A 13,176-nucleotide genomic window follows, 5' to 3' on the forward strand; every position below is an offset into this window, starting at 1 on the left:
ACTTTTGTTTCTGTTCCATTTTATAAATGCACAAAATGTTTGGTTGGTTGGTTTGTTTTTACTCGTCCAAACTTCCTTAAGCAAACCTGGTCCGCTGAGGGAGTTTGTTGCAGGGAATTAGATCAAGAATACAGGTGTTTCTGGAATATACTTCTGAATAAAGTACTAAATGCGTATTGCAATAGACAGGTATTTGCGGGGGGGCGGGGGGGGGGGGGAATGAGTTCGGTGTTATTATTCTTTGTACTAACAAATCCTGTTTTGTAACTATCCTGAAGATAATGCTTCCATTGTTAGCTAAAAGCTTTCAAACAGTGTGCAACGCAGAACTGCAAAAGCAGCAGCAAAAAAAAAAAAAAAGGGAGGAGGGGGGAAAAAAAAAAACAACCCACCAACCCTCTGGTCTTTATTGTTTCCTTCGCAAGGGTCCTCACTAGAATGTCTGCGCTGTAATAGGAAGGTTTTTCTTATGTGGAAATTGAATCGTCTCTTCATTGATATTAATAGCACACTAGAGATGTTAGCCATGATGCAGAGTACCAGAACTGTAGAGTAAGGAAACCTGATATTGCAGGGGGAAAAAATGACAGTCTTATTGCTCCTCAGTGTGGGAGACATCCCTCCCTGAGAGCAGAGTTTGCATAATGGCATCCTGGCTTAACTATTTACTTATAGGTATTTTAATCTCGGGCTCTTTCTTCTAGTATAGGCGTAATTACTGTCGCTCGCTCTTGCACTTATTAACTGCGCAGCTCGGTTTCTGATTCAGCCTGGACAAATTAGTTTTAAAAATGACTTTCGAGAAAATCCACGCGGTGTGCCTGCACAATGTATGTATCCTGTGTGTGTAATGTAGGCTGTATCAGGAGAACGTCAGAGTCCGACGAGGGGGAACTGGTATCAAAAATTAAAGAAAAGATGACAAAGGGCACGTCTTCAAAGCAGGCAGTTGTGGTACAGACAGCGTTTGGAGAAATGTGGAAAATGTGCAGCGAGGCCAGAAGTAGTAGTTTTGGTTACCAATTAACTATTTCCTTCGTTTGAGTAACTCCTCTCAAACAGAAGAGTGTGCTGTTCCACCACATGTTGGAAAGTGTGAGAATCTGAATAAAATTTCACCAACCTTATTAAAATATGTAGGGACTTTGGTCTTGGGTACAAATCAGCCTACAGACTCAGAGGCATTTATTAACAATAAGACTGCTGAGGGTTTTTAATAACAAAATTACAAATACCGTATCTAATTGTAAGTGTATTACTTTTATGCACCGGTTAAAAAAAAAAAGGGGGGAAAAAAAACTTTTTATGAGGAAAAGTACCTCAGTCAAAGCACCTTGTGTGATTAGTGCTATTGTATTCTTAAATTTTGATTGATAGAGATAATAGTTTTCACTTAAAAATACAGACAGGTACTTTAACTTTCCATGACAATAGCTATTTGCATTTCTTTTATCTTTTTGTTTAACATTTGTGGGGGTTGGGACGGATTTGATTATTAACTCTTATTGCACACCGAGGTAAATGCTAAAACAAAGCTTTTGTTCAAGCTTCAAAGGTAAAACAGCAAATATTGTTTTTAGGCTTCAATATTTAAAGGCTGTTAAAGGATACCTCGGAAATATTTTCACATGACCGTGACCAAGAGTACCGCTCGCCTGTCAGGTAAGAGCCAGGAGTCCCGGCCGCCGCCGCCGCCGCCGCTGCCCCCGCTGAGGGGAGGCGGGCGGGCGGGCTCGGCGGGCGGCGGCGGCGGGGGGGGGCTGGCGCGGCCTGGGCGCCCGCGGCGGGGGCCGCCTGGAGCCGAGGTGGCGGTGAAGCGGGCGGGAAGAGCGGCGCGGGTCGCGGCGCTGGCGGGGCGGTGGTGTGTGTGGAAGTGGTGTGGGGGGGGTGTCTGTGTGTGGAACGGTGCGTGCGAGGGGGTGTGTGTGTGTGTGGAATGGGGGGTGTGCGAGGGGGTGTGCGTGTGGAATGGGGGGGGTGGGGGGGTGTGCGTGTGGAAACGGACGTTCGCGAGTTGAGGGGGAACCGGCGGGCTCCCCGCGGGACCCTGGCTGTGCCGGGCGGACCCGCCGCGAGTCCGGAGAAGTAGCCGGTGCGGGGCGGTGGGGCTGGCCCGGCGGCCATCCCGGCGGCCCCGCACCTGCAGCCCTCGCTCCAGGGTGCTGGGGGAGCGGGGGACGGGGGGGTGCTCCTCCCGCGACTTGGGTTCGGGGAGGCCAAGTTTCCCGAGGAGAGGTGCGGCGCAGGCATAAAGCGGTTAAGGCTGGCGCTGAGGCAGGGAGCGTCGTTTTAGGGAAGGGGGAAGAGGTGGCGAGCGCCAAACAGGCGGCAGCGTTTGATCTCCTGGCTCTCAGCGTCAGAGAGATGGCCTCTCATCGTCTGATGGGGCATTTGACAGGTCTGATACTTTCTGGGAACGCGTGATGGTCTTTACGTCTGGTGAATTCAATGAGGGCCAGCTCTGTTATGCAAAGTGACTCGTGTGAGGCAAATAACCAATCCATCATTAAAAGATGCAGGTCTTGGAGTCGCGGTTCAAATTCCGTATTGGAAGCGAGCTGTTCTTAACTTGTCTATTAACTGTACCCATATTTCCTATAAGAGCTATTAAAAAGCGGGGGAGGAATGGATTGTGATTAGTTTCGTAGCGTTGGCGCACATCGAGTGATTCTTTTCCAAGGTTACGGTGGACTTGAAAGGTAATATTATTTTGAAACGGAGAGTGTGCCGTGCGTAGCTTTGTCCTCGTGCTGTTGTTTAGTTTTATTTTATATTTCTGTTTAGAATAAATAATAAGCACCAGCCAGAGATTCTGAACAGCCTGCTAATGACTGAAAATGAAAATACAGTATGATTTGTTACCTCCTTCCACCGAGAAGCAGCAAGGTAGCGAGCATTAATATCCCTGTGTTTTGGCCTGTACCAAATCCATTTCCCCCTCTTCAAAGCGAGGTGGAAGAAGTGCACTTGGTCCCTCGCAGTTTTACTGTTCACCTGCATTTCACTTTCTGAGGAGGTGATAATGACTCCTGGTATAGAAAAATCTCCTCTACCGTGCCTCCTGAGATTTAATATACGCTGCACGATAAAAAGTAGCCACCTTGATAATGGTCAGAAAAAATATTTCTCCCTCAGATTACTTAAGATATTTAGTTTAATAGATTTTTTTGGGTTGCTGGATACCTCTTTAAAAATAAGATAAAATAGGTACAACAAAACTGAACAGACAGTTACTGACCATCCTCAAAGCAATTCTACATATGATTTGTGTGTATTAGTGCAAGTAACCCAACTGAGTGCACCGGGTGAGAAGAGTAACCTGTGTGCAGGATTGGGCCCACAAGCCTGCCTGATACCAGATGTTGCTCTTCATGATCAGTGTACATCCTGTATTTTTGGGATTAGCCAAATACCAAATGAAAAACTTTTTTTTTTTTTTTTTTTTGGTCCCCCCCCCCCCCCCCCCTTACAAATGTACAGTTGGCAAAATCATTGACTGCATCTTTTCCCGCACAGGACAAGAAAATAATAATTATGAGAATAATAGGACATATTTCAGCCTGTATGCAGTTGAATGTGACTCAGGGAGTTTTGAAGGGAAGGAAACAGCTGTATTAGCTGGTTATGGTTCACTTTGTTTAGAAGAAATTACTGCACAGAAATGCTTATTTTGATGATCAAGTTTGATATTTTAAAGCTTTCAGGAAGTCTTGTAGTAAATATTTTAATCAGACACATTGAATATATTTCAGCTGGTCTTACATAAGAAAAATGAATAGAAATCAAATTTCAGAGAATTTTTTCTTGTGCTATTGTGTGTGTGCATGTGCGCTTTTTTTTTTTGTTGTTGTTAATAAAAAGTGTGCTTTCTAGGTAGTGAAGGGGAGATACCTTTGCTACTTTAGGTTCCTGATAATGAATTGTGGGCTTCGCAAGGCTGGGACACTGGCAAAAAAAATGTATGCCCATAATTCTAAGCAGGGGTGCAGCTCAACTGGTGTTCTACTTTCCTGTGTAAAATTACTTACAGCCAGTTTGTGTGGGATCTGGGTCTTTGTTAACCTATTTTTGGCTATACCCAAAGCTCTTCTCATTTAGATTTTAGTAAAAATGTTACTGTTTTAAGTAGATTTTCATTCTGCAATGCTCTCTATTTCTGCACAGTCTTTATATTATTAGTTAAATTTGGCTTTGCAGTAATCACTTGGAGATAGGGCTCCACCCTGCAGCCTCCCCGAAATGACCTCCCTGCCCTGAAGGAGGAGACCGCTAAGTCGAATAAGTGTTGTGGGATGAAAAGAGTTACAAGGTCCAGCCCGACAGCAGGTATAATGGCAAAGCCTCTGATATTCTTGTCTGGGCCCTTGGTACCAGGTGAATAGGTGGGACCCGATCCTGAGCAATAAGGGGACTTTTCTCTTAAAGTCAACTGAAAAGGGTATGGCACTGGCTCAGGTCATGATCTTTTTAAGATTATTCCCACTTGTCTTTCCAAAATCCTGCTGAAAACAGCTATTTTTTAAAAGCATCTTTGTATCCAAGGTTTTCAAAATGTGTTTCAAAAGCATTTACCCATCTTGCTGGTGAGTAAACTGAGGCAGTCGGCGAACAAACCTCATGTTTTCAGGAGGATCTGGTAAAATCTGAGCAGGGCACGTAGTTTTGCACGGACCGTTCCCCGTGTGGGATGCCAGTTGAGCTGAGGGGACATAGGTGCTTGGAGATCTTCCCTCCACTCATGAGACAGTAGGACCACTGCTGCTCGCAAAGTGGATTTTTGTTTGTGGTTTGGTTTTCTATTTTAATCATCTCCTTGGGGGGAAAACATGAGTGAAGTGTCTTGCTTTGGTAGGATGGGATTTTTTCTTTGTTTGCTCCACATGCACACTTAGAGTGTTGATGGTACTTTGTGTTTATCTTAAAGACAGCATGATGGAAGGAATGTGTGTTGCCTACATCAATTCTCTCACCCATATAAACATTTTCAGGAGGAAAGTCTGTATTTGTGTTTCTACGTTTTGAGATACTTGACTTTTAGACTATTAATGAGAAATTTTCACAGGTGGGAACAGCTGTCTCTGCTGCTCATTTTAACTTCAGTGGTATATTATCCAAATTTTTGAAAGCCAGGTAGCATGTAGCAAGACTTAAATAACCAGAAATGAAAGCAGTCCAGATTTCAGTCAGGGAGTTATTTGTGAGAAGAGCTGAAATCCTCCTCAGCCCTTACTTCACTTGTGTTGCTCTCAGTAGCAGCGTTGGTCTCCCACCAGCTAATGGTGGGCCAGTGTTACTGGGTTTCCTTGGAGCGTGTTCAGTTCATATATGACAAATGTGTTTAGAAAATGTTACCTGCCTTTTACGGCACTGCCAAAAGAGGTATTGTGTGCACATTTTATGCAAACCTGTAATTTTCAGCAGTTTCCTTAAAAAGTACATTTTAAGATGGTTCATTCGCTATCATGAAGACTCAGGGTAGAAATGAAGTCTGCTTGCAAAATACTGCCAAAATAAGGATCTGACTGCCAAATACCCAGAAAATTTGTAAACCAGATAAATATGAAGAGAGGTTTAAAGTGTCAAATCCAAGATAACCCCTGCAGCAAAGCAGGATAAAAGCCTTTATTGTTGCTAATCTAAGAGCACATCGTATGTCAAAGGTCATGTATTTTACATAAAAGATGTATTGTTTTACATACTCTCAGGAAGGTGAGACCTGACCTATTATGATGGAGTAGTGTTATGTCCTTTGCAGTGCAGAAATCAGGAGTGCCTTATACATGTACTCCAGCAAAGTACATAGGGCTTCTTATACCGCAAACATGTACAAATTTTGGCCCCTCATCTTCCGGTACCACATTACAAGAACTGAAAAGCTTCTCACTCAAAACATAAAAAACAAAATAAAAATGAAATAAAATGAAATGCCAATGAGCAACAGATAAAACCAATACTCATTTCATCTCGAGGTAACCTTTTTTTTCTGGCTAAAAATAATTGGGTTTCAATGGTAAAGAAGTAATGCCTCATTCTCATTGTGAAAATATTTTTCCTTCCAAAATAAATGGCAAATGAGTACATTTTCCTTTGAAAGACCTTAATGAAGATTCTGATTTTTCCCAGAGGTTGGTATTTTACTGCTTCAGTAGAAAGCTTCACCTACTGATGTAAATAGCATAACTTACCGTTTGATGAGTTTCACAAACACCCCCAAAACTCCACATCACTGTGTGAATTTTATGAAACGGAGTTTCACGTAGCTCTGTCTTACACATCCACGTGTCACTGACTTTCCGTTTCGTATGATGTCATCTGTGTCACCCAATTATTGCGTATTTCTTTCTGTCTTTATTACATATTATTCTGCACCCCTGCAGCAGATGATCAACGTTTCAGTGAAATTATGTTATAATTTTACTCTGTTAAGGTGTTTGGTCAATTGATGTGGAATTAATTCCGAATGCTGTTAGTGGTTTGAGTTAGTAACTTGATCTAAATTAATAAACAAATGTTTTTCTTTTCTCTTGTACCATATGTTGATCCCAATTACATGAACAGAAAGTGGCAGATTGTCATGTTTCTTAAAAGATTACATACTCTTTTGCATAAGAGAGAGTATACAAGATGCAGTAATATACAGGGTAAAAAAACCCTACATGTGCTGTTTTTCTCCCTCCTACTTTTTATAAAGATACACTTTAATTATTTCTCTTTTTAATACCCACTGCTTGTACCACCTTGGCATACTTGGTGTGTTCTTGGTAGTGCTTAACGAGAAGATATCCCAAGACAGTAAACAACTTTTTGAATTAGGAAGATGCAGCTAGTTTTAAATCTCGTCTAGGACTGTGTCTCTATGGAAAACGATGAGAAAAAAGAAAGGATCCAGAAGCTAAAATAGCAGTGGTTACAAATGGTCTTAAAATGCCTTAAGTAAGGAGAACCCATTCAGACAATAGTCAGATTTCTGAAACAAAGGACTGAACTCATCTATTATTCAAACTGAATATAGATTGATAGACATCAAGATTAAGAAAGTTTATGCTAGAGAACAAAGATGTCTCATCTCCATGTTTCTCCCCCCCCCCCCCCCCCTTTTTTTTTCTCCCAAAGACCAAGTTCTTCGTGCTAAACTGAAGAGCCTCACACTGGCTGGTACTGATAAGCAGCAGTCCTGTGACTTGATTGTTTTTATTAACTCTCTCTGAAAGTCATTCACCATTAAACACGATTAGATTCATTTGTTGCTTTATTTATGTTTGTATGTGCAAATGTGGTGCCAATGAAAATGCTTGGGATGTTGTTGCTGACGCTGACCCAGCAGTCACGTGTGTTACCTTCTTTCTCTGCAGGGTAAGAAGAGTGACCTTTTTGGGTGGCTGTAACTGAAGATTGCTTTACAGGAGCAACTGAAGAAGGTAAATACAGATACTGTTTTGCACACAGTTTCTGAAGCATGTCTGAAGGAAGGATCTGATCCTGCAGACCCCAGGAGTGTGCCTTAGTTGCACAAGTAAAGGCTCTTCTGGCAATATGGATAAAGATTGCAGCGTTGGGCTTGGAGCTAAGCTTTTGGAGCCACCGCTGTGCCTTAAACCCTCCTTTTCCCTGAGAAGCCAATGGTTTAGGTGTCCAGTTGCATTTTAGGAGCAAGGCCACAAAGATGCACTTTCTCGCTTTCAGCCATGTTCCGAGAAGGCTGTTTGGTAACTGGACAGAGCCTGTGTGCGAATGGGAAGACCCTGCTCTGGCTGGTCTTAGTGGCCACATGGCCAAGTCCATGGCCCAGCATCCATGGGTGCTGGGCTGGGAGCTGCAGCGGCACAGCCCCGTGGTGAGGTCACCTTACTGGGGCAAATCCTTGGGGAATGGTCAAGTCAGCTTCAGCGCTGCTTTGTCCCAGGCTGAGACACTCCTGGATTTACAGCAGCGTGTCGAGCAGAGCAGGAGAGCAGAATTTAGCTGTTAATTTGATTGCTTATTATCACTGCAAAAATTAAAACACATGCTTTTTAGTCTTTTGGAGCGTAGTGAAAAGGAAAGAAATATCACTCTCTGCAAAATGATTTTTATTTAAAGCAACATGAAAGTCCCGTGCTTCTAAATTAACTCCTTGCCTCTCTTCTGGTCCAAAGTTTCAACTTTGAAAGGAATATTAACATCACAAAAGTGATGATTCACAAAATTAACTTGCAGAAGAGAAGAGTAACGCAGATCAGTGTTTGGTACTGAAGGGTGTCATCTGACTGAGGTTCATATGGCTGCTTTATAATCACCTTCTTTCAGAAATTAATAGTCGGTTAAGCACCATAGCAACAAGCAACACTGATGTAAGCGTTGAGCAGTGGCTGCTGTTCGCTGTGATGTCAGTGCTCGTTAGTGCTGTTCTCTTGACCTTGTTTGAATATAAAATGGTGATTTCATTTTAAACTTAGAATTTTACAGAATGACTAAATGCATCGGAGTGAATTAGAGCTATTTTTATTTTTAATTTTATTAAAATGTACTTCAAGGGGAAAAAAAATGTCCCTGTTCTCTTCTGTTTAAAATTAAAATAGATCTGAGGACGATGTGGGGTTTTTTTCAGTTCTTTGTTGCCAAAAATATCTGTTTAGTGAGGATGAAATTCATGAAGTTCAAGTGAATATTGCAGTCCTTGACCATGCCAGTGGTGTGTGTCAACTGTATGATATATGCCTCTCCAAGATTTGAATATTACTGGTTTTTTTATGATGGAGCCCATGAGGTGTTGGATGCATTTCAGCTACTGAAAAAGAAGCAGATCCTGCCGTTTAAGAAGGTGGTGGTTCCTTGCCCTGCAGTGGTGTTCCCCCTTTGAGATTTTGTGAAGAAGGGAAAAATTTTAAGTCCCAGGTGCATCAGGGGGCCTCAGAATGAATGGGATTCCTGTGGAGGCACGAATCATGCGTGGCTATAATGCTATGTGACCCAGGAAAATTAAGAATTTTGGTTGTGATAAATGCAAAACGCTACCTCTAGACTCACCTGAAGTTTGTAGGCCATGTCTCCAAAAGCAGATATATTTTGTATTGCTACCGTCAGGGCACGATGCATGCCAGACATACCCTCTGGCACGCATCCTTCAACAGTAAGCAGTTTGGGTGATTCGTAGAGTATGTAACTGGAAAAGGCCATCAGATTTTTCAGTCTGATCTCCTGAGTATCATAGGTTATTGAGTCTCACCCCGCACCCCTGGGCAGAGCTGGTAAGTAGGGTTCAGCCAAACTCTGTCTCCTGGAAGCTGATCCAGGCTCAGTGGGAAGACCCTGAGGACTGGAGAACCATGGATCAGCTACGGTGTATGCAAGCGGGAAGCATGTTCAAGCATGTTTTTTCAAACTGCACAGCAAAATTCATGACTTGATGAAAAATAAGTTGTTCAATGTGTCCTTTAATGTTAGGACTTGTTTCTCTGAGAAGGTTCGGCTCTGTCCTGCTTCCGCTGCAGCTGAGGGGTGCCATTTTCAACGAAAACCTATTTGCTGCCAGATCGGTCCATAATCTTGCAACATATTTCATAAAATAAAGCCATAATGAATGATATGTGTTCCAAGAAACTGGATGTCAAATTTCAACTGGGTGAGAATTGAAACTGCCGAGATAATAAACCATGAGAATGGGAGATAGTAATGGAAGTAGTGATAGAGTCCTAATTAGAGCAGTGCCACTGAAACAGGGAAGGTTAAGGGTTTGGTTGATTGAGTTTGAGCTCAATTGCTTGATAGCTTAATTTCAGGTGAAATCCCATCTTCTGAGTTAGCAGTTAAGCTGCTCAGTGCAGTTACAGAGCAGGACTCTGTACTCCTTGAGGAGCGGCCGCGTGGCCCCGGGCGTCCCAGCACTGCATGCGAGCCTGGCCTCAGGCATGCGGAGTGGGATGCAGGACAGAGCTGGTAAAATAGATTTTTATACTGCGTGTTTTGTTTGCTTTCTTTTTTTCTGTGAGCTCCAAAGAGCCCTGAACAGAGGCGCAAACAACAGAATAGATACACCGAGGAGCTTTGATGGTTAAACCTTCAGAATTAAGATGTTTACATTCTCCTTTATTTAGCGCTGTTAGGCATAATGCCTACTTATATGCCAGTTTTTCCTCAAAGTAAGAATTTGAATTGAAATGTTTGATTTGGGGAGAAGGAAGGGGAAATGTGTTTTTACAGAATTATGGACAACAGTGTTAGTTTTCCAGGAGCAGTCATTTGTTTAAATGTATGTAAAAGCATTTTCAATAATCAAACACTATTCAGTGAGCATTGTAAATCAGGGATAGCTTGCATGCTGAAAAATTGAAAAGTACAAAACATGCTACTAAAGTTGTACATTATTGATAACAAAAGACACATGCAGACTTTTAAGATAGCAAAGATAGAATCCTTTAGAAAACCTTTAACAGGGGGAAAAAATCAACACAAAGGATTTAGCAAAGTTGCATTTAGTTTAAAATTTCAAATCTTAATGCTTGTCAGAGTTAAATGCTGATTAAATATTGATAATAAACCAGAAGCTGCCTGCTGTAACTCAGAACCAAATGAGATGATCAACAGATAAATCTGTGGGTTTGAGCTTTAACTTTTTCATATATGTGTATTTTCTCCTCCCTTCCCTTCAAGCCAGGAGAAAGGTCAGAAGGACTTTTTTTCCTAAGCTGAATACAAAAAAAATGGATTGTGCAGTTTGTCTATGTGGAAAATGAAGTGGTTCTGGGACACAGAAAATCATTTTTTTCCCAATAGTCCCACCACTTTGTTTCATCAGGAAGAGACCTAACTCTCAAACTGGGCTGGCATGTTGCTGTGTCACAGCTTCGCTGGCCATAGCAGGAAGAGCTCCAGGCACAAGTCGAAGCCCTGAAACAAACTTTTTCAGAGAAGTTTCTGTTTATGAAGAGCTCAACATTGTGTGCAGCTTCTCCCCAGTGCTCTTCCTTGCTAGTGACTTTCCAGAAGATGTGCTGGTGACGTCCTTACTCCTCTTTTTTGTACCGGCTGGGTGGCAGTGATGCTTGCACGTCAGGCGGTGGGAAGTTAGTAGGGTGATGTTTCCCTTACTGAGTTTGACACCTTGACTTCTCTTGCTTTTGACCTAATGGTCTTAAAGCATATTACAGAGCAGAAATAGCTATCATTCCTAGAAGATGCAGTGTGTGGCTATTTCTGAATGTGGGTCCTGTGACTTGGGTGCATTCATAAGAAAGTCTGTAATGCAGCAGACAACCTGATTCTTGGACATTTTCTCCAGTGTTTTCTCTGCCACAGGCCCAAACTATAGAGCTGTACGGGAAGCATTTTGCATGAGTGCTTGTATCACCCCCAGCAGGAAATAGGGGTCTGGGAGACCCCCACTGATTCCTGCTGCTCACTTGCTGGTGGGGTGGTAGTCATGTAGCTGGAGCGATTAGCGTCTGTCAGGCCACGTCTAAGACTGGATTTATTTACTTTTGGATTGTTGGGAGAGGTTCTAATATCCTACTTGTTAAGACCTTTTGAGTTACTCAAATTGAAAGGTATAGCGCGGCGCAAAGCGTTTCTGTAATCTGTAGTAATAGAAATGACAATATTACCTGCATGTTCGGGGGTAAACCCTAAAAAGGTTGTGCGTGGGCCTTTGGAAACACAAACTGCTTGAAGACCTTACCTACTTGAATGAAAAGTTTAGTCCGGAGATGGGTGAAACTGTGACTTTTCTGAAGCAATTGGGTCAAGAAGATGTAGAGAATAGATTAAGACATTTTGGAATAATTTAAAAAGTATCTGAGCAAATCTCATTAACATGGACCACTAGCATGCTGTATTGAAGACTTCAAAGATCTGTCAGAGGAGTTCTTTCTGCGCTATTGTCTGCCAGCATTAGCAATCTCAAGAGAACATGTTTCTTTTGTTTGCTTTTGGCCCATTTAGCTTTTCTTCTTTTTTTTTCTTCTTCTTAATGTTCCCTAATATATTATAAATCTTCAAGTGGCTTGGTAGAAAAATATGTTTCTCAGCTTTAAGATAATCAGTAGCAGGTTTTGATCCTCTTATCTGACGCTTTTGGACCAGATCCTTCTGGTCTTCATGCAGACTGCTAAAGTGAGCAAGATTTGGCCAGTATTTTGCATAATCCTGCAGTGTTTCTTCCATTAGCTTAGGTAGATGCTCAATACGATCTTCAGTAAAATGCAAGTGCTGATTTGTATTACTTAATGTGCGTTCAAAGTACCATCATCCTTTTCGAATCTGTAAAGAACATGAAGCACAAGGCTGAGTGGGTCATGTGCACCTCTAGGGTTGGAAACCACGAACCTAATCTATACCCACAGATCAAACACAGTTGCATATATTGAAAATGGCCCAACATGTGAAGGTTGTAACTGCAGATTAAGCAGCCATAAAGGGTGCACTGCTGTTCAGCAGTTGCTAAGAAGTGCTGTGAGGTCCATTAAGCTGTCGTCAGAGGAGGCCCAACCTTTCTCATCTAATGAGTTTCATGCAAAAATGGCCATCTTGGCAAGTGCCATCATGGAGCTTAGGGTCGCAGCATCCCTGCCACTGGCAGGTGTTTGAATTCTTCCCACTACCCTTCTGTGTACGAGGAAATTTAAGCCATGTGCATCCCAAGAGGGAGACACGACATCCTGTGCTAGGCACTGATGTGTCTGCAAGGGATTTGTTGTTGTTGTTGTTGCAGTGATGGGCTGTGTTGTTGAAGCTTGTTGGACTCATCAGCCTGAGCAATTTGGGAAAGGGTGCTGTAAAAGTTGTGTTCAGAAAGCTGGAGCCTGTTCTTGTGTCATCAGTGGTCCATGAGCAGCCTCTCAACTCTCATATTGATTGAAGCTTTGCTATGGACGTGGTCAACAGTTACATCGCTGTGTTCATCTTTATCCTTGGCCTAACTACAGATACACCAAGGGAACAGCTCATAATACACCATGCAATGCAGACTATGCAATTTCCAGCCTGGTTCTTCAAGACCAAGCTGGATAATATGTCAGGACATGCTGCATTTTATCATAGCTTGGGCGAGGAAAGGATTGGGAATGGCGTAGGTAGGAACAGCACCCGTCCTCATTACTCTGGAACCCAGGCATGGGCTGCAGGTCAGATAGCCTGAATTCATGCGTAGTTTCAAACACAAAAACGAAGGTGATAGAAAGATCCCGTTTCATGGTTGCCTTC

The 13,176-nt window shown here is 42.5% G+C and overlaps 1 protein-coding gene across 6 annotated transcripts in view; it reads left to right on the plus strand.

The window, feature by feature from the left end:
* The window catches only part of FOXP1 (forkhead box P1), a 391,683-nt gene that overhangs the window by 156,724 nt on the left and 221,783 nt on the right, over positions 1 to 13,176 (plus strand). For all 6 annotated transcript variants that reach the window (XM_069811850.1, XM_069811852.1, XM_069811849.1 and 3 more), the window contains exon 3: positions 7,353 to 7,418. The gene's annotated coding sequence lies outside the window, so the exon portion shown is untranslated. The remainder of the gene's footprint in view (positions 1 to 7,352; positions 7,419 to 13,176) is intronic.

Source organism: Haliaeetus albicilla, chromosome 24 (assembly GCF_947461875.1).
Source record: "Haliaeetus albicilla chromosome 24, bHalAlb1.1, whole genome shotgun sequence".
In the NCBI taxonomy this organism is placed as follows: Eukaryota; Metazoa; Chordata; class Aves; order Accipitriformes; family Accipitridae; genus Haliaeetus; species Haliaeetus albicilla.